The sequence below is a fragment of the Scyliorhinus torazame genome, chromosome 14 (genome assembly GCF_047496885.1).
Source record: "Scyliorhinus torazame isolate Kashiwa2021f chromosome 14, sScyTor2.1, whole genome shotgun sequence".
NCBI lineage: Eukaryota > Metazoa > Chordata > Chondrichthyes > Carcharhiniformes > Scyliorhinidae > Scyliorhinus > Scyliorhinus torazame.
In genome coordinates, this window is record NC_092720.1 from 11,523,884 (window position 1) to 11,549,159 (window position 25,276).

Consider the following 25,276-nt stretch of genomic DNA (forward strand, 5'->3'; position numbering starts at 1 on the left):
TACACCCTGAACCCCATATGACTTCACTTTTTCCATCAGCCTGCCATGGGAAACTTTATCAAACGCCTTACTGAAGTCCATGTATATGACATCTACAGCCCTTCCCTCACCAATTAACTTTGTCACTTCCTCAAAGAATTCTATTAGGTTTGTAAGACATGACCTTCCCTGCACAAAACCATGCTGCCTATCACTGATGTGAATAGATCCTATCCCTCAGTATCTTCTCCAACAGTTTGCCTACCACTGACGTCAAGCTCACAGGTCTATAATTCCCTGGATTATCCCTGCTATCCTTCTTAAACAAAGGGACAACATTAGCAATTCTCCAGTCCTCCGGGACCTCACCCGTGCTCAAGGATGCTGCAAAGATATCTGTTGAGGCACTACCTATTTCGTCCCTCGCTTCCCTCAGAAACCTGGGATAGATCCCACCTGGACCTGGGGACTTGTCCACCTTAATGCCTTTTAGAATACCCAAAATGTCCCCGTTCCTTATGCCGAATTGACTTAGAATATTTAAACATCCATCCCTAACCTCAACATCCGTCATGTCCCTCTCCTTGGTGAATACCGATGCAAAGTACTCATTACGAATCTCACCCATTTCCTCTGACTCCATTCTTTAGGACCACTCTCGTCTTTGTCCATGAGTATTCTAAAACTTACGGAATTGTGATCGCTATTTCCAAAGTAATCACCGACTGAAACTTCAACCACCTGGCCGGGATCATTCCCCAATACCAGGCCCAGTATGGCCCCTTCCTGAGTTGGACTATTTACATACGGCTCTAAAAAACTCTCCTGGATGCTCCTTACAAATTCTGCTCCATCTACGCCTCCAACAGTACATGAGTCCCAATTCAATGTTGGGGAAGTTAAAATCTCCCATCATGACCACCCTATTGCTCCTACATTTTTCTGTAATCTGTCTAAAAAATTGTACCTCTACTTCATGCTCGCTTTTGGGAGGCCTACAGTAAAGTCCCAACAAAGTTACTGCACCCTTCCTATTTCTTAGCTCTACCCATATTGCCTCAGTGCTCGAATCCTCCATCGTGCCCTCCTAAATCACCAGTCTTGCCCTTCCCTCAACCAAGTCTCAGTAATACCAATAACATCATATTCCCAGGTACTAATCCAAGCCCTAGGTTCATCTGCCTTACCTGCTACACTTCTCACATTGAAACAAATGCACCTCAGACCACCTGTCCCTTTGCGTTCATCATTTCTTCCCTGTCTACTCTTCCCCTTAGTCACATTGAGGTTTTTTTTATCTAGTACCTTACTGGCTTTAGTTGCTGCCTCTTTACTGACCTCTAACTTCCTAATCTGGTTCCTATCCCCCTGCCACATCAGTTTAAAACCTCCCCAACAATGTTAGCAAAAGCACCCCCTAGGACATTGGTTCCAGCCCTGCCCAGGTGTAGACCATCCGATTTGTAATGGTCCCACCGCCCCCAGAACCGGTTCCAATGTCCTAAAAAGCTGAACCCCTCACTCCTGCACCATCTCTCAAGCCACATATTCATTCTGACTATTCTTGAATTTCTACTCTGACTGTCTCGTGGCACTGGTAGCAATCCTGAGATTACTACCTTTGAGGTCCTACTTTTAACTTATCTCCTAACTCCCTAAATTCTGATTGTAGGACCTCATCCAGTTTTTACCAATATCGTTGGGGCCTATATGCACCACGACAACTGGCTGTTCACCCTCCCCCTTCAGTATGTCCTGCAGCCGATCTGAGACATCCTTGACCCGTGCACCCGGGAGGCAACATATCATTCGGGAGTCTCGTTTTTGACCACAGAAACGCCTGTCTACTCCCCTTACGATTGAATCCCCTATGACTATAGCCCTGCCAGTACTTTTCCCACTCTTCTGTGCAGCAGAGCCAGCCACGGTGCCATGAGCCTGGCTACTACTGCCTTCCCCTGGTGAGTCATCTCCCCCAACAGTATCCAAAACGGTATAGCTGTTTTGGAGGGAGATGACCGCAGGGGACACCTGCACTGCCTTCCTGCTCTTTCTCTGCCTTTTGGTCACCATTCCCTGTCTCCCTCACCAAACCTAATCTGCGGTGTGACCAACTCACTGAACGTGCTCAGCATTGCAGATGCTCCAAAGTGAGTCCATCCGCAGCTCCAGAGCCGTCATGTGGTCTAACAGGAGCTGCAGCTGGACACACTTCCCGCACATGAAGGAGTCAGGGGCATCGGCCGCATCCCTGAACTCCCACATTGAGCACGAGGAGCATAACACGCGTCTGGGATCTCCTGCCATTTTTACACTTTACCTTAACTGATTACAAATATAATATCAAATAATGAATAAGTGAAAGGAATAAAGATTTCACTTACCAATCACAATATTTACCAACACAGGAAGAGTTAAATTTCTCCCAGCCACTGTAATTGGAGCACTTTCCTGACCAGCCAATCAGGTCACTGCTTTGCTGTGATGTCACGCTTCAAGGTAAGTTTTTAAAGTTTTTAAAGAGGAAAACTTACCTTCCCAACAGACCCCTGGCCACTGCTCCCGCCGAAAATCTGAAGGCCGCTTCTCCGGCAGCTGTGTACCCGCTGCTCTCCTCACGCTCTTTTATCCTGTGTCCCCGCCGCTCTCCTCGCGCTCTTTTATCCTGTGTCCCCGCCGCTCTCCTTGCGCTCTTTCACTGTGTCCCCGCCCCTTTCCTCGCGCTCTTTTATCCTGTGTCCCCGCCGCTCTCCTCGCGCTCTTTTACTGAGTCTCCGCCGCTCTCCTTGTGCCCTTTCACTGAGTCTCCGACGCTCTCCTCGCGCTCTTTCACTGAGTCCCCGCCGCTCTCCTCACGCTCTTTCACTGAGTCCCCGCCGCTCTCCTCGCGCTCTTTCACTGCAGGCTGTGATGTCACAGTTCAACTTCTTTCCACTTCTACCTGCCCTCGAATCTCCCTCTTGATCTTTACTCAGCTGGGATCCTTACAGTGATTGTCTTTTTTTTTTGGTTAGAGGAGGACGTAGGGAGGGAAACACTGAAGAAGTGTTTTGGGTTTAACTCTCATTTGACAACAGCTCCTCTGCAAACCACCTTCAAGATATGGTGACCGTAATGCACTGATGCAAATTTTCCCCGCAACAGCCAATCAGCAGCTCCGCTCTACTGCCCTCTGCTGGATGCTTGCCTTGATTTGAATACATAGGGTGTGTTGCTCAGGTACACTTTCTGGATGTAGTGATCGCAATGCACTGATGCAAATTTTCCCCACAACAGCCAATCAGCAGCTCCGCTCTACTGCCCTCTGCTGGATGCTTGCCTTGACTTGAACACCTAGGGTGTCTTGCTCAGGTACACTTTCTGGATGCAGTGACCGCAATGCACTGATGCAAATTTTCCCCGCAACAGCCAATCACAGCTCCGCTCTTCTGCCCTCTGCTGGATCAGGGAGAGGGTGGAGGCGTGGTCTTGTGTGCTCTTTCCAAGGACTGGTGCAGACTTGATGGGTCGAATGGCCTCCTTCTGCACTGTATGTTCCATGATTCTAAGCACATTAGTGAACCTGATGGTGTTTTAAAACAATCAATAATGGTTTCATCGTAATCATTGGCTTTTTAAATTCAGATTATTTCACCATCTGTTGTGGTGCGATTCCAACCTGAGCCCCCAGAACATTAGCCTGGTTCTCTAGAATGCTCGCTCAGTGACAATATCACCACGCCACTGCCTCCCTTAAAGGTCACAGAGACCAGGCTCACGTACTCTCGAATGTAGAGGATTAAGGGGTGATCTAAACGTGGTGTTCAGGATGGTTCAAGGTGCTGCTCGGGCAGGGAGATGGGAGGGGTCAGTGGGTAACTCCCCTGTCTCTGAACCGAAAGCCCCCAGGGTCAAGCCCCACTCAAGAATTGGCTGACCATGAATGAACCCAGCTCTTGGCACAGGCAGCGTTTGGTGCTTGTTTCCCAGCCCAGGTAAATGGGGAGGGTTCTCAACCGGAAGTAGCACCTGGCTGCAAAACTAGCTGCCTAATTCAAAAACGATGGTTGCTCTGATGGCATGGTCACCCAACCGATGTCAGCTGCCCCGTGCCGCATGGGGAAAGTCAGAAGGGAAGGTACTGATGGGGTCAACAGAGCAAAACTATTTCCTTAGATGAAGGAAATCCAGAGCGAGGTGGCAAGAAGTAAACAAAAAAAGACCATTCAGGGGTCACAAAACACTTCTTCACACAAAAGAAAGTGGAAATCTGGAACCTTCTCCCCAAAAACCTGTTGAGGTTTGGGGACAATTGAAAATTTTTGAAGCTGAGCTTGACGTATTCTTGCATGGTGTGAGTATTAAGGGTCATGGAAGCAAGGTGGGTAAGCGGCGATAGGAAACTGGTTAACCATGCAAATGTTGCCACAGTCCCAGAGGACCATAGGCTGCTCTCCCCTTTGAGAGCTGACTGGTGGTGAGGTAACCTGAGGGTCACCACACCTCAGGCAAGGGGCAAGGTTGAGAAGGCGGGACTGCCTGTCTAAAATCGACAGGGATTGAACTCGCGCTGTTGGCGTCACTCCGTATCAGCCGTCCGGCCACCGTTGCTGACAGATCTCCTTGAAACAGCAGAACCAAAGTATTATTGAATGGTGGAGCAGGTTGGAGGCCAAATAGCCTCCCCCTGATTCGATTGCTTGCGTCCCAACATTGTGTCACCTGCACAGCTGCACCGCAATCTGCTGGAAGAAATCTTCAAACGTGGCATCACCTTCACAGCGCCAACTAATCCTACATTATTCTGCACAGCCTTTCGCAGTCATGTCAGGGAGAGTTAGGATTAGGTTTCATTCATTTTAAATGACTTCAATACTTTAAAAAAGGATCAAATCACCTTGGAACAGAGCGAGCTTCTGTCAGCTTATGGAGAATTTACCGGGAAATGGCTTAAATTAAAGCAATGTGTCAAAACATGAAAGGAAGGGAGCCTTTCATTACCAGCATTCTGTCATGTCTCTCAGACATCCAACAAAGAGCTTTATGCAGTAGAAATAGTTGGAGTGCAGACATACAAGCAAAAGCAAGACCTGGACTGTATCCAGACTTAGCTGAAAAGGGGCACATAATAATCGTGCCACATAAGGGCGGCCCGGGAGCACAGTGGTTAGGATTGCTACCTCACAGCTCCAGGGTCCCGGGTTCGATTCCCGGCTTGGGTCACTGTCTGTGCGGAGTCTGCACGTTCTCCCCGTGTCTGCGTGGGTTTCCTCCGGACGCTCCGGTTTCCTCCCACAAGTCCCGAAAGACGAGCTGTTAGGTGAATTGGACATTCTGAACTCTCCCTCTGTGTACCCGAACAGGTGCCGGAATGTGGCGACTAGGGCATTTTCATAGTAACTTCATTGCAGTTTTCCTGTAAGCCTACGTGTGACAATAAAAAAGATTATTATTATTAAAAAGTGCCAGGCAATGAGTATCTCTAACAATAGAGGATCTAACCATTTTCCATGACATTCAATGGCATTACCACCGCTGAATCCCCCACAGTCAACATCCTGGGGGTTACCATTGACCAGAAACTGACCTGGACCAGCCATATAAATACTGTGACTACCAGAGCAGGTCTGCGGCTAGGAATTCTGCAGTGAGTAACTTACCCCCTGACTCCCCAAAGCCTGTCCACCATCTACAAGGCTCAAGTCAGGAGTGTGATGGAATACTCTCCACTTGCCTGGATGAGTGCAGCTCCAACAACACTCAAGAAGCTCGACATCATCCAGATGTTCGTCAGTAGTGAAGGATTCAATGTTTGTGGAAGGGATGCCAATTGACAGGGCTGCTTTGTCCTGGATGGTGCAGACGTTCTTTCGTGTTAGAACAAAGAACAAACAAAGAACAAAGAAAGGTACAGCACAGGAACAGGCCCTTCGGCCCTCCAAGCCCGTGCCGACCATGCAGCCTGACAATCTTCTACACTTTCTGGGTCCGTATCCCTCTATTCCCATCCTATTCGTGTATTTGTCAAGATGCCCCTTAAATGTCACTATCGTCCCTGCTTCCACCACCACCTCCGGCAGCGAGTTCCAGGCACCCACTACCCTCTGTGTAAAAAACTTGCCTCGTACATCTACTCTAAACCTTGCCCCTTTAACCTATGCCCCCTAGTAATTGACCTCTCTACCCTGGGGAAAAGCCTCTGACTATCCACTCTGTCCATAACCCTCATAATTTTGTAGACTTCTATCAGGTCGCCCCTCAACCTCTGTCGTTCCAGTGAGAACAAACCGAGTTTATTCAACCGCTCCTCATAGCTAATGCCCTCCATACCAGGCAACATCCTGGTAAATCTCTTCTGCACCCTCTCTAAAGCCTCCACATCCTTCTGGTAGTGTGGCGACCAGAATTGAACACTATACTCCAAGTGTGGCCGAACTAAGGTTCTATACAGCTGCAACATGACTTGCCAATTCTTATACTCAATGCCCCAGCCAATGAAGGCAAGCATGCCATATGCCTTCTTTACTACCTTCTCCACCTGTGTTGTCCCTTTCAGTGACCTGTGGACCTATACACCTAGATCTCTCTGACTTTCAATACTCTTGAGGGTTCTACCATTCACTGTATATTCCCTACCTGCATTAGACCTTCCAAAATGCATTACCTCACATTTGTCCGTATTAAACTCCATCTGCCATCTCTCCGCCCAAGTCTCCAAACGATCTAAATCCTGCTGTCTCCTCTGACAGTCCTCATCGCTATCCGTAATTTCACCAACCTTTGTGTCATCTGAAAAGTTACTAATCAGACCAGTTACATTTTCCTCCAAATCATTTATATATACTACGAACTGCAACGATCGCAGTACTGATCCCTGCGGAACACCACTAATCACAGCCCTCCAATTAGAAAAGCACCCTTCCATTGCTACTCTCTGCCTTCTGTGAGCTAGCCAGTTCTGTATCCACCTTGCCAGCTCACCCCTGATCCCGTGTGACTTCACCTTTTGTACCAGTCTACCATGAGGGACCTTGTAAAAGGTCTTACTGAAGTCCATATAGACAACATCCACTGCCCTACCTGCATCATCTTTGTGACCTCTTCGAAAAACTCTATCAAGTTAGTGAGACACGACGGGCAGCATGGTAGCATAGTGGTTAGCATAATTGCTTCACAGCTCCAGGGTCCCAGGTTCGATTCCCGGCTTGGGTCACTGTCTGTGCAGAGTCTGCACATCCTCCCCGTGGCTGCGTGGGTTTCCTCCGGGTGCTCCGGTTTCCTCCCACAGTCCAAAGACGTGCAGGTTAGGTGGATTGGCTATGCTAAATTGCCCTTAGTGTCCAAAATTGGCCTTAGGGTTGGTTGAGTGGGGTTACTGGGTTATGGGGATAGGGTGGAGGTGTGGGCCTCGGTAGGGTGCTCTTTCCAAGAGCCGGTGAAGACTCGATGGGCCGAATGGCCTCCTTCTGCGCTGTAAATTCTATGATGCTATGATCTATGACCTCCCCTTCACAAAACAATGCTGCCTCTCACTAATACATCCATTTGCTTCCAAATGGGAGTAGATCCTGTCTCGAAGAATTCTCTCCAGTAATTTCCCTACCACTGACGTAAGGCTCACCGGCCTGTAGTTCCCTGGATTATCCTTGCTACCCTTCTTAAACAAAGGAACAACATTGGCTATTCTCCAGTCCTCCGGGACATCACCTGAAGACAGTGAGCATCCAAAGATTTCTGTCAAGGACTCAGCAATTTCCTCTCCAGCCTCCTTCAGTAAGCAATTTCCTCTCTAGCCTCCTTTAGTCATTTCCTCTCTAGCCTCCTTCAGTAATTTCCTCTCTAGCCTCCTTCAGTAATTTCCTCTCTAGCCTCCTTCAGTAATTTCCTCTCTAGCCTCCTTCAGTAATTTCCTCTCTAGCCTCCTTCAGTAATTTCCTCTCTAGCCTCCTTCAGTAGTTGTTGGATCTTCGCTCATCCTGGCAAGTGGAAAGTATCCCATGGGATGGCACTGTGGCAAAGTGGTTAGCACTGCTGCCTCTCAGCTCCAGGTACCCCGGTTCGATTCCAGCCTTGGATGACTGTCTGTGTGGAGTTTGCACCTTCTCCCAGTGCCTGCGTGGGTTTCCGTCAGGTGCTCCGGTTTCCTCCCACAGTCCAAAGATGTGCAGTTTAGGTGGATTGGCCATGATAAATTGCCCCTCAGTGTCCAGGGATGTACAGGAATAGACCCAGGTGGGGTGCTCTTTCAGAGGTTTGGTGCAGACTCGATGGACCCAATGGCCTCGATCTGCTCTGTAGAGATTTTAATTTTTTTAATATAAATTTAGGGTACCAAATTTTGGGGGGGAAATTTAGCGTGGCCAATCTACCTACCCTGCACAGCTTTGGGTTGTGGGGGCGAAACCCACGCAGACATGGGGAAAATGTGCAAACTCCACATGGACAGTGACCCAGAGCCGGGATCGAACCTGGGACCTCAGCGCCGTGAGGCAGCAATGCTAACCACTGCTGAAATCACTGCTGATTGTTGAAATCATAGAATTTACAGTGCAGAAGGAGAGCATCCGGCCCATCAAGTCTACACCGGCTCTTGAAAGAGCACCCTACCTAGCCCCATAACCCAGTAACCCCACCCAACCTGCACATTTCCAGACATTAAGGGGTAATTTATCTTGGCCAATCCACCTAACCCGCACATCTTTGGACTGTGGGAGGAAACCGGAGCACCCGGAGGAAACCCACGCACACACGGGGAGAAAGTGCAGACTCTGCACAGACAGTGATCCGAGGCTGGAACTGAACCCGGGTCCCTGGAGCTGTGAGGCAGCAGTGCTAATCACTGTGCCTCTGTGCCAGCGCTGCTGAAGAAAGAACCCCAAAACTTCCTCCACTTCGGACAGGACCAGAACATATGCACATGGTTGCTCGAGCCCCTCCCACACTATTCGCAAGCGACCTCCACCCCCTCAAACAGCCGGTTCATCCTTGACCCTGTCAGGTGTGCCCTGAACACCACTTTTAACTGTATTAACCCCAACCTTCATCCTCCGCAACACCTCACACCACAACCGCTCCCCAAGCACCACCCCCAGCTACTCCTCCCACTTAGCCTTAACACCCTCCATCGATGCCGTATCCTCCTCCAGAATCCTCCCATAAGTCGCCGGGTCGACCCCCCCCCTCCTCCCTCCAACCCCATCACTGACATCCTCCCCTCCAACAACAAGGAGGGAAGTGTCACCGGAAACGTGGGGAAAACCTTCCTTTCAAAATATTTATACGGCCAGTCCAGTTCAGTTTCTGGTCAATGGTAACGCCCAGAATGTTGATTATGGGAGATTCAGCGATAGCAATGCCATTGAATGTCAGGGGCGAGGGTTACATCCTCTCTTGTAGGAGATGTCATTGCCTGGCACTTGTGTGGCGCAGATGTAACTTGCCACTTGTCAGCCCAAATCTGGATATTGTCCAGGTCTTGCTGCATTTGGACAGGGACTGCTTCATTATCTGAGGATTCAAATGGTGCTGAACATTGTGCAGTCATCCGCAAACATCCCCACTTCTGACCATATGATGGAAGGGAGGTCATTGATGGAGCAGCTGAAGATGGCTGGGCCCAGGACACGATCCTGAGGAACTCCTGCAGTGATGTCCTGGAGCTGAGATGACTGACCTCCAACCACCACATCTTCCTTTGTGCCGGGTATGACTCCAGGGAGTTTTCTCCCTGATTCCCATTGACTCCAGTCTAGTTAGGGCTCCTTGGTGCCTTACTCGGTCAAATGTTACCTTGATGTCAAGGGCAATCACTCCCACCTCACCCTGGCATTCAGCTCTTTTGTCCATGTTTGAACCAAGGCTGTAATGAAGTCAGGAGCTGAGTGATTCTGGCGGAAACAAAACTGAGCGTCAGTGAGCAAGTTGCTTTGCAGGAACGCAGCAATGTTCCTTAGACAGCGCCTTGCAAAAGGCGAGGCATTAAAGTAGCCAATGCAGTCTTGCCAGTGTTGCTCACATCTGGCAGAGATGCCAATACAGAGTGTTGCTTTGTCCTGGATGGTGCTGAGCTATTTTTTATTATTCATTTATGGGATGTGGGTGTCGCTGGTTAGGTCAGCATTTATTGCCCATTCCCCGATTGCCCGTCAGAAGCTGGTGGTGAGCTGCCTTCTTGAACCGCTGCAGTCCCTGTGTTGTAGGTACACCCACTGTGCTGTTCAGGAGGGAGTTCCAGGATTTTGTTCTAACGACAGCGAAGGAACAGCGATATATTTCCAAGTCAGGGTGGTGAGTGGCTTGGAGGGGAACCTCCAGGTGGTGGGGTTCCCAGGTTTCTGCTGCCCTTGTCCTAGATGGTAGCGGTTGTGGGTTTGGAAGGTGCTGTCTAAGGAACCTTGGTGAGTTCCTGCAGTGCATCTTGTAGATGGTGCACGCGGCTGCCACTGTTCGTCGGTGGTGGAGGGTTTGAATGTTTGTGGAAGGGGGAGCAATCAAGCGGGCTGCTTTGTCCTGGATGGTGTCGAGTTTCTTGAGTGTTGTTGGAGCTGCACTCATACAGGCAAGTGGAGAGTATTCCATTACACTCCTAACTTGTGCCTTGTAGAAGACGGACAGGCTTTGGGGATCAAGAGGTGAGTTACTCGCCGTAGGTTTTCTAGCCTTTGACCTACCCTGGTAGCCACAGTATTAATGTGGCTAGTCCAGTTCAGTTTCTGATCAATGGTAACCCCCAGGATGTTGATAGTGGGGGGTTCAGCGATGGTAATGCCATTGAATGAGTGCATCCTGAGGGTTGTTGGAGCTGAACTCATCCAGGCAGGTGGAGTATTCCATCAAGCGTGGCAATAATTTTAAAGTTATCCTCAAGGGATGGACATCATTGGTTGGTGTGGTGTCTATCGCCAATTCTGAGTCACTTTAGAAGAGGCGATGATTTGCTGGGGCTGGTTTGGCACAGGTGCTGGTTTAGCACAGTGAGTTAAATAGCTGGCTTGTAATGCAGAACAAGGCCAGCAATGCGGGTTCAATTCCAGTAACGGCCTCCCCGAACAGGCGCTGGAATGTGGCGACTATGGGCTTTTCACTGTAACTTCATTGAAGCCTACTTGTGACAATAAGCGATTATTATTATTATGGGCTTCTTTCTGTCATGGTGCTGTTAGGGAGGGAGGGAGGGGGGGGCTGCAGAATTTGGACCCACTGATGATAAATCAGAGGTGACATAAGTCCAAGTTAGAGTGTCTGTCTGATTTGGAGTGGAACTCGATGGTGATGGAGGAGAGCAGCAGGAATTAAAAAGAACCCATGGGGAAAGAGAGAATGCAGTGAGAGCAGGAGAAGGAGAGAGGGCACAGTGCAAGCGTGGACAGTGAGAGCGATGAACAGAGAGCGCGCAGCGAAAGTAGCAGAGAGGGAGCACAGCGAGAGTGGCAGAAATAGAGAAAGAGCACAGCGAGAGTCAGGAGAGAGAGAGCACAATGAGAGTCGAGAGGAGAGCACGGTGACAGCAGCGGGGAGATTGAGAACAAAGCGAGAGAGAGCAAAAAGTAATGATGCTTGAAGGCAGCAGATAAGAGATTGGTTGTTGAACAGTTTTTGCGCTTTAAGTTGTGGCTTCCTTTTCAACCAAAGAACTGAGAAAACTATAACTATAACTTCTTTAAATAAAAACATAAACTAGATACACTAATTGGCTAATAAAACAAAACAAATAGAATGAATCAAAAGCTTAATTAACTTTAATTAAAGATATAAAACAAGGTTAGATAGAATGACAGTGCAGTAAACAACCACATCTACAGATACTGTTTGTAACCCGAGGAACTTTAGCTCAGAATTGTTGAGATGCAGTTTGAGCTGTGGAGATGGTGGGGCATCGAGGAAGGGGAAAAGTTACCTGGACCTTCTTCCCGGAGGCAGTCACACCCCTGACATTAGTTAGTGGTTTAGACTTGGTTGGTAGCCAGGGACAGAAGGTTCCTCACTCTTTGACCTTGTTCTATATGTATGAGGTACTTTGTAGCTGTATTAGTGACTGCAGGGTGTGGGGTGGGGGTGGGGGAGAGTATTTCGGACCAGCAGGGGCACCATGATACAGGATGTTGTGTTCTGCTTCTTCGTGTAGTATAAGCTGCTTCCTTGATGTACGTGCTGACAAAGGAAGCTCCTGACTCGGAGATAGGTTTGATACATTTATTGAACAGTTAACAATTCTCCTACTTGAGTTCGACTCTCCTGCTAATCTTTTTTTTAAATATAAATTTAGAGTGCCCAATCCATTTTTTCCAATTAAGGGGCAATTTAGCGTGGCCAATCCACCTACCCTGCACATCTTTTGGGTTGTGGGGTTGAAACCCACGCAGACACGGGGAGAATGTGCAAACTCCACTCGGACAGTGACCCAGAGCCGGGATCAAACCTGGGACCTCGGCGCCGTGAGGCAGCAGGGCTAACCCTCGGCGCCACCGTGCTGCCCCCTCTCATGCTAATCTAACTGTAGTAACCCAGTCTAACTAAACCAGCCTGCTCTAAGCCACGTGCTGGGTGTGATGCTTCTGATCAACCCTGATGTACTCTCGAGATGTCTGTCTGTGGAAAGAGACAGAGCATGTGTGCCCTGTCCTGATATATGGGTTGTGTAGTGCCCCCTTGTGGTAATGCCACCTCTGGGTGTCTAGACTGTTCATTGGTTGCGTCCTATTCCAAGTGTTCATCAGCTGCATGTTTGCATATCATGACATCTCCGGTGCTCCCTCTAGTGTTTACTTAGTTGTAGTGTATTTACATTAACCCCTTGTGTCTATGCGGTGATGCATATCACCATACAAGCTCCGGGAGGAAAAGGGAACATGGGAGTGTTATGGGATGGTCAGGGGGAGAGATACTGCTCTCTACAGCCACCAGCAGGAGTTCTGAAAGTTGTGTCGCCTGCCCCTTACCAGGGTTAAAGGCACCACACCAACCATACAGCTGGACAAGAACTGGGAGTGGGAGTGGCGGGGGGAGGGGCGACGGAAGGAAAAAGCAGATTGGACAGTATTCTTATTTCCCTGTTTTACTGGGGGGGGGGGTTCCTTCTTGGATAGTAATACTCACCTCAGAACAAGGTTCTGCTGCGAGATTTTGCGGAGACAGGATGAAAATTAATGAGCAGAACCTTGAAGATATTAATCTGCGGTATCATGGGGCTGGATTTTGCAATCCTTGGGGACAGCCTCAAAGCCTGGGAAACTGTAAAACAGCGATGGAAGGGGGTGGGGGGACCTGTCCGCGCCCTGCCTCTGTGGTATTTTGACAGTGGTGGGGGAGATGGAGGACAGCTCTGCCGCCAAGAGGTCAATTGTGCCAGTTACGTGGCCAATGAAGGGCCTCTTCCTGTTGCCGCTGACATTTTACCAGAGCCTTGGGGAGACTGCCTGTTGGCACTTGGTGGCCTCCCTGGGGTCCAGGGTAGGTAAGGGTGTCCCCCCCGAATCAGCCACTCTGTGGCTCAGGGACGGGTCTGGTGGCAATGGGTGCCCCAATGGCAACACCTCACCCTAGCCTCACCAACCATCCCTCCCCTCACCCATCCGGGCCTGCCTGACTGGCCCCAGCAACCCCCCAATCCTGCTCCCCTCGTGACGAGGGCAGAGTCTACCGATGCGTCCTCCCAGCTGGCTGGATGCAGTCCCAGCAGTGGCCACTACCCCAGGTGGTGCTGCTGAGACTGATGAGCTGTCCATCCTCTGATTGGCCAGCAGCATTATGAGGGATGAAGGGGGGGGGGAAGGCTCCTGTCTTTTTAATTGGTTAGGGGTCCTGACTGCAGCTTATTACATGATGGGCCTAAAGTATGGCCAGGGGTCCACCACCATGCAGGAGGTGGGCCTGTCATCAGGTCTCAAAAAAACCCAACAAAATTCAGGCCATTATATAAATATTACAATAGGATCAAACCAGCCAGAGAGCTGAGCGCCTGGCTCGACGATTGGTGTGGGAAACAGAGGTTTTGACTCATGGAGCACTGGCACCAATACTGGAGCAAGAGAGAGATATTCCATTGGAACATGGTGGGGACATGTCTGGGGGCGGCACGGTATCACAGTGGCTAGCACTGTTGCTTCACAGAGCCAGGGTCCCAGGTTCGATTCCCAGATTGGGTCTGTATGGAGTCTGCACGTTCTCCCCGTGTGTGCGTGGGTTTCCTCCGGGTGCTGCGGTTTCCTCCCACAGTCCAAAGGAGTGCAGGTTAGGTGGATTGGCCGTGATAAATTGCCCTTAGTTTCCAAAAAGGTTAGGTGGGGTTATTGGGTTACAGGGATAGGGTGGAGGTGTGGGCTTGGGTAGGGTGCTCTTTCCAAGGGCCGGTGCAGACCCAATGGGCCGAATGACCTCCTTCTGCACTGTAAATTCTGAGTCTATGATAATAAAGATTATTATTATTATCCTGGCAAAATATTGACCTGGATTGGTAAATACGGCTTTAAACTAAAAAAGAGAGGGTGGGGGATTGGCTTCAGTTGGGATAAATGTCAAGGCCATAGAGCAGTGTTTCACAAAGTGGCTGATTCGGAGGTCACCCCTAGCCACCCAAAGCCCCCAGGCTAAAGATATGAGTGTGACTGTAATAGCCAGCAAGCTCAAATCAAGGAAAAATGGTAAAAGGATCAATTTTGGGGTAATTTATCCGAATGCATGAAGCATTCAGAAGGTGAGTTAATGTCACAAATAGAGATAAATGTGTATTATCTCTTCGTCATTACAGAGACATGGTTGCATGGCCACCAAGGTCAGGAAGTAAACTTTACAGAGTACTTGACAGACAAAAGGACCAGGAGTTGATTTGCCCTGATAATAATGGATGGCACAAGGTCAGTAGTGAGGAAGGATCTAGGTTCGGAAGATTGAGAAGTGGAATCAGTATTGATGGAGATAAGTAACTAAAGGCAGAAAGCTTGACTCCCCTAATTGTGGCGATGCTGTTGGACAGAGCAGTAATCAAGAACTAAAAAGAGCTGGTAACAAAAAAGCCAGGGCAATAATCAAGGGGGCTCTTCATCTTCATATTGAGTCGACAAATCGAAATGGCAAAGGTTGTTTGTAGGACAAATTCATGGAATGCATCTGAGACATATCCTGGAACAACAAGGAACAAAAATATTTTAATGCTGCTTTGTGGAATGCGACTGGGTTAATGTTAATTCATTCTGAAGGGCTCCTCTGAGGAAGAGTGATCATAAAATGATGGAATTTGACATTGAGTTCAAGAGTAACACACTTACATTCAAAATTAGAATCTTAAAGTTAAATAAAGCCAATTGAGGGATGAATTGTTCAAGGTAGTTGGGGAGGTTTAATGAAAATGTCGAACATTAGATAATAGAGAAGACTCCAGGAAATGAGGAAAGGAAGACATCCTACTCATGGGTTTCCTCTCCCCCTGAACCTCCTCGCCCCTCCACCATCCACACCCGCAACCCCCTCCCCCACCAACTCCTGGGAAAGGGGGTGTGGTCAGTTTTTCCATCATTGCCCCGAGACCCATCATCAGCCCTGATCTGATGGTCTCAGGAGCCAATCGCATCAGCTGAGGCCGCACAGCTCGACGTGAAGAGATTTCAGTATGGGAAGATCCTTTATAATTAAAACAGAATTGCTGAAAGACAGTCGCTATAGCAACTGATAAAATGAAATGAAATTTAATATTCTCGGCTGCTTCCCGCGGAGCAGTGATGCAGGGGTATAAATCGTATGTAAATAGGACGTTTTATATGCAGGGTAAGCCGCACTCGCTTGAGCAGGCAGTCTGGCACAATGCAGATAATCTGTCAGGAATGAGCTTGCCCCCTGGGATTGTGCCTGGATTGTGGGGCACCAGCTGGTCACACCAGAAGGATAAAATCTCGTCGGTCAACAGGGCCTTGGCGCAGCAATTTTGACCTTTTACTTTGACCTGAGAATATTTTTAAAAACGAAAACACTGGAAGTTGAAGCAGAAATTTCAATTTTAAAAGTTGCGTTTCTGTCACGCTTTCCACCAACTGGCCACATTCCAAAGCCCCTTTCAGCCAGGAAAATGCTATTTTAAGTGCTGTAGCCATCTGGGATGGCCACTTACAACCAGGGACAGAGAAACTCGCAAAGCATGGCGGGTAAAATGGACAATGCAAGGTTCAGGCAGGCTCAGAGCCGGAATGTATATTTGCGAGTGAGGAGTCCAGACAGTATCGAAACTCCGACCGTTAGGCATTTGATGGCCCATCTCCACCAAGACAAAGGACTGGTACTCGAGCGACCGGTACAGTCCCAGACATTTCGGCGCCACTCCCTGTACTAGGGAAGCTTAAACAACAGGGTCAGTGACCGCTTGGGACACGCCCAGCCATCCTGGCACCCGCCCATTTATTGGTTAGAAATCGAACAGAGTGATCAGCGATCACCCAATTAGTGGGGTCCAAGCTGAAGGACCGCCCGAAAGAGCGCGAAAACCCCCAAGGATAAGAAGAGAGACCACCATGTGTTCGGCCTCTCTTGGACCTGACGCTCCGGCAACGTCTACCTCCAATTGCAGCACCACCAGAAGCAAGTTCAAGTTCAACGCCCGCTACCAGACGGGTGAGCCTAGCTGAGCAGCAGTTACCTCTCCAGACTCGATAGATTCAGAATCGAACAGCGGCCACAGTTCCTCTGACCTAAGCCGGGTGCCTGAAGTTAAGTACAGGTTGTCATAGTCGATAGGTGTAGTTAACTAGTAGTGTATGTTGCATGACTAATTGTGTGTAAATACAGTACCCTTGACCTTGAACTAACTAACTGGTGTTTGGCTCTTTGACCGATAGCCAGTTGAACCTTGTGGAGGTATCATTCGATACCTGGCGACTCTGAGCATTAGAATACAGATATCAAAAGAAAGGAGGACACCTCACTGACTGCCATAGTTACGGCAGAGCCACAGAAAAGGCAACATTGTACCGCCAATTGTCATGAGGGAAATGCGGCTGCCAAGTTGCGCACAGATCCGATTCTGGTGGTGGGATAAATATTGGCCAGGGCTCTCGGGAGAACTCGCCTGCTCTTCAGAAAACTAGCTCACAGTAATAGAACAATAGGCGCAGGAGTAGGCCATTCGTCCCCTCAAGTCTGTGCCTGCATTTCATTATGCCATGGCTGGCTTTTTCCATCAACTGCAGGCCCCCCGCCCTATCTTCAAATTGCTTGATTCCCTCGGCTTCCAAAAATCCATCAATCTCAGTCTTGAATCTTCTCATCGACTCACCTTAAGAGGTAGAGAATGTCAAAGATTCACGACCGCCTGAGTGAAGAAACTTCTCCTTTTCTAAGATCTAAATGTCTGACTTGCTCATCTTGAGACAAGGGCCCATGTTCACAATGTAGTATAAGGGTCTGGCATAGAAAGGATTGGATACAGTAATGCCCACCTGATGAGCAGAGGCTTGAGGGCAGATTTGTGTTGGACAGACACTTCTGTAGGGGCATGCATGGGGCAGCTGCCAGCTTAGATTGTATACGGTATATATGCGTGTTGTTACAAGTAGCGAATAAATACTTACTGTTAAAAATACAAGACTCAGAAACTCTTCTGACAGAACTGACAGAACAATACACATCTTACAACACATAAATCTCCAACCAGGGGAAACAGCCCTCTCAACAACCAACCTATCACATCCTCAATCATTTTATGTCATAGAATTCTAGAATCCCTATAGTGCAGAAGAAGGCCATTCGGCCCATCAAGTCTATGCCGAGCCTTCAAAAGAGCACCCTACCTCGGTCCAATCTCCCACCCTATCCCTGTAACCCCACCTAATCTTTGGACACGAAGGGGCAATTTAGCCTGGCCAATCCAGCTAACCTGCACATCTTTGGACTGTGGGATAGCCATTCAGCCCATCGGGTCTGCACCTACCCATGTCCACTCACGCGTCCAATCCCCACAATCCTGTAATCCCACCTAACCTGCACGTCTTTCATGACTTGTGGGAGGAAACCGGAGCACCCGGAGGAAACCCACGCAGACACGGGGAGAACGTGCAGACTCCGCACAGACAGTGACCCAAGCCGGGAATCGAACCCGAGCCCCTGGTGCTGTGAGACTGCAGTGCTAACCACTGTGCCACCGTGCCACAGCAATCTCTTTTTTGAAAAATATTTTTATTCAAATTTTTACATATTTTCAACAAAACCCCCCCTTACAGAAAAAAAGAGAAACAAAGGGACACATAAATAAACATCTTACAACTACCTCACGAATTCCCCCAATATACAAACCCCCCATTATGCAATAATAAACACAGTCGAAAACACAAAGTACACAAAGTGTAATGTGCGCACCATGGGCGCCATTACACAATTACACAAAAGCAATGGAACTCCTTGAGGAACACTACACACAGAAGGCGAACACGCTCTTCGCCAGGCATGTACTTGCCACCCGCTCACAACTACCTGGTGAGTCCATCGAAGACTTCTGGCGGGCCCTAATTCCACTCGTCCGGGACTGTGACTGTCAGGCCGTCACGGCCGCCGAACACGCGAATCTCCTCATGCGCGATGCTTTCGTGACGGGGATTCCACATCCGAGAACGATTGCTGGAAGGGGCCACGCTCGAACTGGCGGAGACGAAAACCTTGGCACTCTCCATGACGGTCGCATCCCGTAACGTACAATCGTACCCCTCCCGCTGCGCTGCCCACTCTTCTACCCCTTCCTACACCTCCTGGACCCCGCCGACGACCTCCTCAGCCGGGGCCCTGCCTTCCCAATACACCTGCGCCGCACGCCAATCCGCGCACCGCGGGGGTCCCCGCTGCTACTTCTGGGGTCAGCAGAAGCACCCCCGCCAACACTGCCCGGCCCGCACTGCCGTTTGTAAAGCCCGCAGTAAAAAGGGCCACTTCGCGGCTGTGTGCCAGGCCCGCGCAGTCGCTGTGATCGCGCCCGCTATCGCCCCCTCCCCCACGCCAGACGCACAATGGGAGCCGCCATCTCTCCTCCCGGGTCCATGTGCGACCAATGGGCGCCGCCATCTTGTCCCCCTTCGGCCACGTGCGCCCCATGGGCGCCGCCATCTTGACCCGACCCTGCAATGTGCGCACCATGGGCGCTGCCATCTTGTCCCGACCCCGCAATGTGCGCCCCATGGGTGCCGCCATCTTGTCCCGACCCTGCAATGTGCGCACCATGGGCGCCGCCATCTTGTCCCCCACAGGGTCTCCGGACATCCCGACATCGGAACCGCACACGCTCGCCACCCGAAGCATCCGATGGCTGCCTGCAGCTCGCTTTGATGACGCTGGACCAATCTCGCCCGCACAACCTGGCCACCGCGTTGACGACGGTGAAAGTCAATGGCCACGTGACCTCGTGCCTGTTGGACTCCGGGAGCACCGAAAGTTTCGTACACCCAGATACGGTAAGGCGCTGCTCCCTCGCGGTCCACCCTGCCAATCAAAGGATCTCCCTAGCCTCCGGATCCCACTCCGTCCCGATCCGAGGCTTTTGTATAGTCACCCTCACTGTCCAGGGTGTAGAATTTAGTAACTTCCGCCTCTATGTCCTTCCTAATCTCTGCGCTGCACTCCTGTTGGACCTGGACTTCCAGTGCAACCTCCAGAGCCTCACCCTCAAATTCGGTGGGCCCTTACCCCCCTTACCGTTTGCGGACTCGCGACCCTCAAGGTCGATCCCCCCTCCCTTTTTGCCAATCTAACTGTGGATTGCAAGCCCGTTGCCACTAGGAGCAGACGGTACAGCACCCAGGACAAGACCTTCATCAGGTCCGAAGTCCAGCGGCTGCTTAAGGAGGGTATGATCGAGGCCAGCAACAGCCCCTGGAGAGCCCAAGTGGTAGTGGTTAAAACTGGGGAGAAACACAGGATGGTCGTGGACTACAGCCAGACCATCAATCGGTACACGCAGCTCGACGCGTACCCCCTCCCACGCATATCTGATATGGTCAATCAGATTGCGCAGTACTGGGTCTTCTCAACAATTGACCAGAAATCTGCCTACCACCAGCTCCCCATCCGGAAGTCGGACTGGCCATACACTGCCTTCGAGGCGGACGGTCGCCTCTACCACTTCCTTTCGGTGTCACAAATGGGGTCTCGGTCTTCCAAAGAGAGATGGACCGAATGGTCGACCAGTATGGTTTGCGGGCCACCTTTCCGTACTTAGATAATGTCACCATCTGCGGCCATGACCAGCAGGACTACGATGCCAACCTCGATAAATTCCTCCGCACTGCCACTCTTCGCAACCTGACCTATAACAAAGAGAAGTGTGTGTTCAGCACGACCCGGTTAGCCATTCTCAGCTATGTAGTCCAAAACGGACTTCTCGGGCCCGACCCCGACCGCATGCGCCCCCTCATGGAACTTTCCCTCCCCCACTGCCCCAAGGCCCTAAAACGCTGCCTGGGGTTCTTTTCCTACTACGCTCAGTGGGTCCCAAACTATGCGGACAAGGCCCGCCCACTCATTCAGTCCACCCAATTCCCCCTCGCGGCCGAGGCACAACATGCTTTCGCCCGCATCAGAGCAGACATCGCCAAGGCCGGGATGTGCGCAGTAGACGAGTCACTGCCTTTCCAAATAGAAAGCGACGCTTCAGACGTCGCCTTTGCCGCCACTCTAAACCAGGCAGGCAGACCCGTGGCATTCTTTTCCCGCACCCTTCATGCCTCTGAAATTCGACACTCGAGCTATCCACCTATAATTACGAGATCTTGTATCGCCCCGGTAAACTCAACGAGCCCCCAGATGCCCTCTCCCGATGTACATGTGCCAGCACACAAGTGGACCAACTCCGGGCCCTACACGACAGCCTTTGTCACCCGGGGATCACTCGATTGTACCATCTGGTCAAAGCTCGCAATCTGCCCTACTCCGCCGAGGAAGTAAGGACAGTCACCAGAGACTGCCAGGTCAGCAGAAACTCCTGCTGCTCTTGCGACCACTGCGCCCACTCTGCCTGGTCTCCACCTGCCGCCATCTTGGCTTTCCTCCCTCGCACACTTTGCTGCACCAAAATCACTTTTTTTACCGCTCCACTCCTGGTCCAATCCATACAGTGCCGGGGAAATCGTACTGTCACCTTCCCACACTGGGAACCGTCGAACAAATGCCGCTGGGGCCCCTAAAAAGAGCCCAAAAGTCCGTTTCTGGCAGGAGCTGCCGAATGTGCGACTTAGCTCAGCCTAGCCGCAACCGGAAGCCGTGCCGCAGCAATCTCAATCACTTCTCATTCTTCAATAGGTCTATTCTGCTTAATTTCTCTTCAGAGGACATTCCATTCTTTCGGAATCTTCGAAATTGTGCCACAGAATCTTTTACATCCAATTGAAAGGGTCGACAGCCTCAATTTAACAACTCACCCAAAAGACAGTACTTCCTACAGTGCAGCATCTCTTCAGTACCGCACCAGGAGTGTCACCGTGGGTTGTGGGCTCCGTGTCTGGAAGGGAACTTGAACCCTATACCCCCAAGGACAAGAGAACTGCCAATGAAGTACGACTGACACCCTGGGAACAAATCGTCAGCGACGCTGACTATCCTGCTGTATATTTCTGGATTCTTCTGCTTTCATTCCTTCGAGTTCATGTTTCTCTAAAGATGCCCAATCAATCTGTCTTTTCTTTTGCGACACATGTCCAAAACCTTTTTGATCAATTTTACATTGTTTGAAACAATCAAAATAGTAGAGTCCCAATCAAGATGTGGGGCGTCATTCTCCGACCCCCCGCCGGGTCGGAGAATCGCCGGGGGCTGGCGTGAATCCCGCCCCCGCCGGTTGCCGAAGTCTCTGGCACCGGATACTCGGCGGGGGCGGGAATCGTGCCACGCCGGTTGGCGGGCCCCTCCGCTCGATTCTCCGGCCCGAATGGGCCGAAGTCCCGCCGATAAATTGCCTGTCCCGCCGGCGTGGATTAAACCACCTTTTGAACGGCGGGACAAGGCGGCGTGGGTGGGCTCCGGGGTCCTGGGGGGGGGCGCGGGGCGATCTGGCCCCAGGGGGTACCCCCACGGTGGCCTGGCCCGCGATCGGGGCCCACCGATCCGCGGGCGGGCCTGTGCCGTGGGGGCACTCTTTCCCTTCCGCCTCCGCCACGGTCTCCACCATGGCGGAGGCGGAAGAGACTCCCTCCACTGCGCATGCGTGGGAAACTGTCAGCGGCAGCTGACGCTCCCGCGCATGCGCCGCCCGGGGATGTCATTTCCGCGCCAGCTGGCGGGGCAACAAAGGCCGTTTCCGCCAGCTGGCGGGGCGGAAATTCCTCCGGCGCAGGCCTAGCCCCCCAACATTCCCGTAATGACAAGGAGGTGAATTCCCCGGGGAATGCAGATGCTATTGGTAGAGTACTGTTAACCTAGTCCAGGCATGGCAGTAGGAGAACCAGAGATCCAAGCGCAAATATGAAAAATGACAACAAAGGGAGATTCCACAAACAAGGTTTGTGTTCCCTGGAAGTTGAAAAATGAAGGGGTGATTTCATTTCCAAGCTATTGAAAGGACTGATTAGGTGAGATGGTCTTCATTGCGAGAGGACTTGAGTACAGGAGAAAATATGTCTTACTGCAGCTGTACAGGGCCTTGGTGAGACCACACCTGGAGTATTGGTCTCCTTATCAAAGGAAGAATTTCCTTGCCATGGGGGGGGGGACAGAGAAGGTTCGCCAGACAGATTCTTGGGTTGGCAGGATTGTCCTTTGAGGATTTGGCCAACCAGGTCTGTATTCTCTGGAGTTTAGAATGGGAGGAGATCTCATTGAAACCCACGGGCAGCACCCGGAGGAAACCCACAGTGGCTAGCACAGTTGCTTTTTCAGCACCAGGGTCCCAGGTTCGATTCCCGGGCTTGGGTCACTGTCCGCGCGGAGTCTGCACGTTCTCCCCATGTCTGCGTGGGTTTCCTCCGGGTGCTCCGGTTTCCTCACACAGTCCAAAGATGTGCAGGTTAGGTGGATTGGCTGTGCTAAATTGCCCTTAATGTCCAAATCGGTTAGGTGGGGTTACTGGGTTTATGGGGATAGGTTAGAAGTGTCGCGTTAAGTAGGGTGCTCTTTCCAACGGCCGGTGCAGCCTCGATGGTCTGCAACCGCCATGGTCCTTCGGCAGGTGGCTCCCCGCTCGTTCCTGGTTCATCTACCGGATGGCTCCATTCTGCACCCCAATCGACGTGCCCTTCATCTCGTTCCGCGCTCGCTATGTGATCCTCCACTGTCGCCTCGCCCTCCTGCTGACCCTGACCTGGACTATGCAGAGATTCCGGTCACTCTGCATCCTCCTCACTCTGACGCAGTCCAGCCCACTCCTCAGCTGGCGGCTCTCGACCCACCCTTGAGGCGGTCAACCAGAATTCGTCGCCCACCTCAGAGACTTAATTTGTGAACTTTGTGGACTTGTGGACTTTCTGATTTGTTCTGTTCTTCTGTTTAATCGTTCGCGTGGTTTGTACATAATGCTCATCTCGTTATTCTTGTGACACACTGTTTTTTCTGCACCAGGCACCTTCCCATGTAAATAGCTTAGTTCTCATGTACATAGTCCTGTAAATATTTCGCACACACGTAGTCAGGTACATTCTCACCATACACTATTTATTGCCACACTGGTACATTTTTTATAAAAGGGGGGATGTCATAATATACACCAGTATATCATGGTGCAGACACACACTGATGGACACACAGTGGGACCAAGCAACACACACAACACCGCAGCCAATCACTAGTTAGAGCACACGCACTATAAAGACAGGGGGCATCAGAGTTCCCACTCATTCGAGCTGCAGCTAGCCAGGAGGACAGAGCTCACAGCCTGTAACACAGACATTCACCATGTGCTGAGTGCATCGACTGGTTAGGACAAGGCAAAGGTCTTTAGTTAAAGCTAGTATCGTGTTAACCCACAGTCAGAATATGTTAAACAGTTAATGATTCAATAAAATAGTGTTGCACTATTTCAAATGTTGGTGACCTGTATGTGTTCCACGGACCCAGAACACCCAACACAACACTTATGACCTCTTAATTACAGCTTTAGCAGCTATACTGACTGAATGCATCTTAATGTAGGTTTTAATGACATTACTGCAAAACATATAGAAAATATGATGATTTTTTTACATTCATCTTCACTTGTGGAATCTCGATTACGATCTGCAATGTGCAGTCTGGGAACCATGCCACAGAAAGGAAATATTGGCAGCGCAAGGCGACCAGAATGTTACCAGGGCTCCAAACTTTAGATAACAAGGACAGATTGCAAAAATTGGGTTTGTTTTCCTGGAATATAAAAGGTTTAAGGGCAATTTGAGTCAGAATTTTAGGATTTTGAAAGGAAATAATGGGGCACCTCGAGAGAAATGTTTTCTGCTGGTGGCGGAACCTTAGGTCACACATCTGTTGTCGAGTCCTGCTTTATATCAAAAGTGTCTTTCGGTATTTATTGGCTGAAAACCACTGATTGAGTTGTAAAATGGTGTGGAGATGCCGGCGTTGGACTGGGGTGGGCACAGTAGGAAGTCTTACAACACCAGGTTAAAGTCCAACAGGTTTGTTTCGAATCACTAGCTTTCGGAGCGTAGCTCCTGATTCAGGTGAGTGAAGGAGCTGCACTCCGGAAGCTAGTGATTCGAAACAAACCTGTTGGACTTTAATCTGGTGTTGTGAGACTTCTTACTGAGTTTAGAAAGACTGGAACTGCATTCCAGTGACGTGAAACAGCGGTTTCTAAGATGGCTGAACATTTCCATGCCTGGACCTTACAGATAGGAGCAGGAGTAGACAATTCTTCCCCTCCATGCTCTTCGGCCATGCAACGTGGTCATGGCTGACCTGTATCTTAAACACAGAGATGGGAATCTTCAGTAATTCTTTCTCTGCCATTTTACAAGTCCCTTCACCTTTCTGCCCCAGTTCCTCACCTCCGGTGTTAGGGTTACCCCGCTAACATTCACTGCTGCGTATCCTTCTGTCGACAAAACATTTTTTGAATCTTGCTGTCAGTGATTCCTCAGGTCACAGTGTGGTAGTCACCGCGAGTGGTATATTATATGTATTACGGCACTGCCCGTATGTTAGAGGTACAAGGGTAAATCCCTGCCTGCTGGCACCGCCCAGTAGGCAGCGTATAAATTGTGCGCTCTACTGGGTCCAGCTACAGGAGGCTCAACATCTTGCTCAATAAAGCCTTGATTGTTCCACTATTCTCGTCTTTGTGGCAATTGATAGTGCATCACACAGATTGCTACATGGTTAATAGTTGGGCAACCCATAATGATGTCCTCTGCTTGAGAGGCTAGTGGCAATA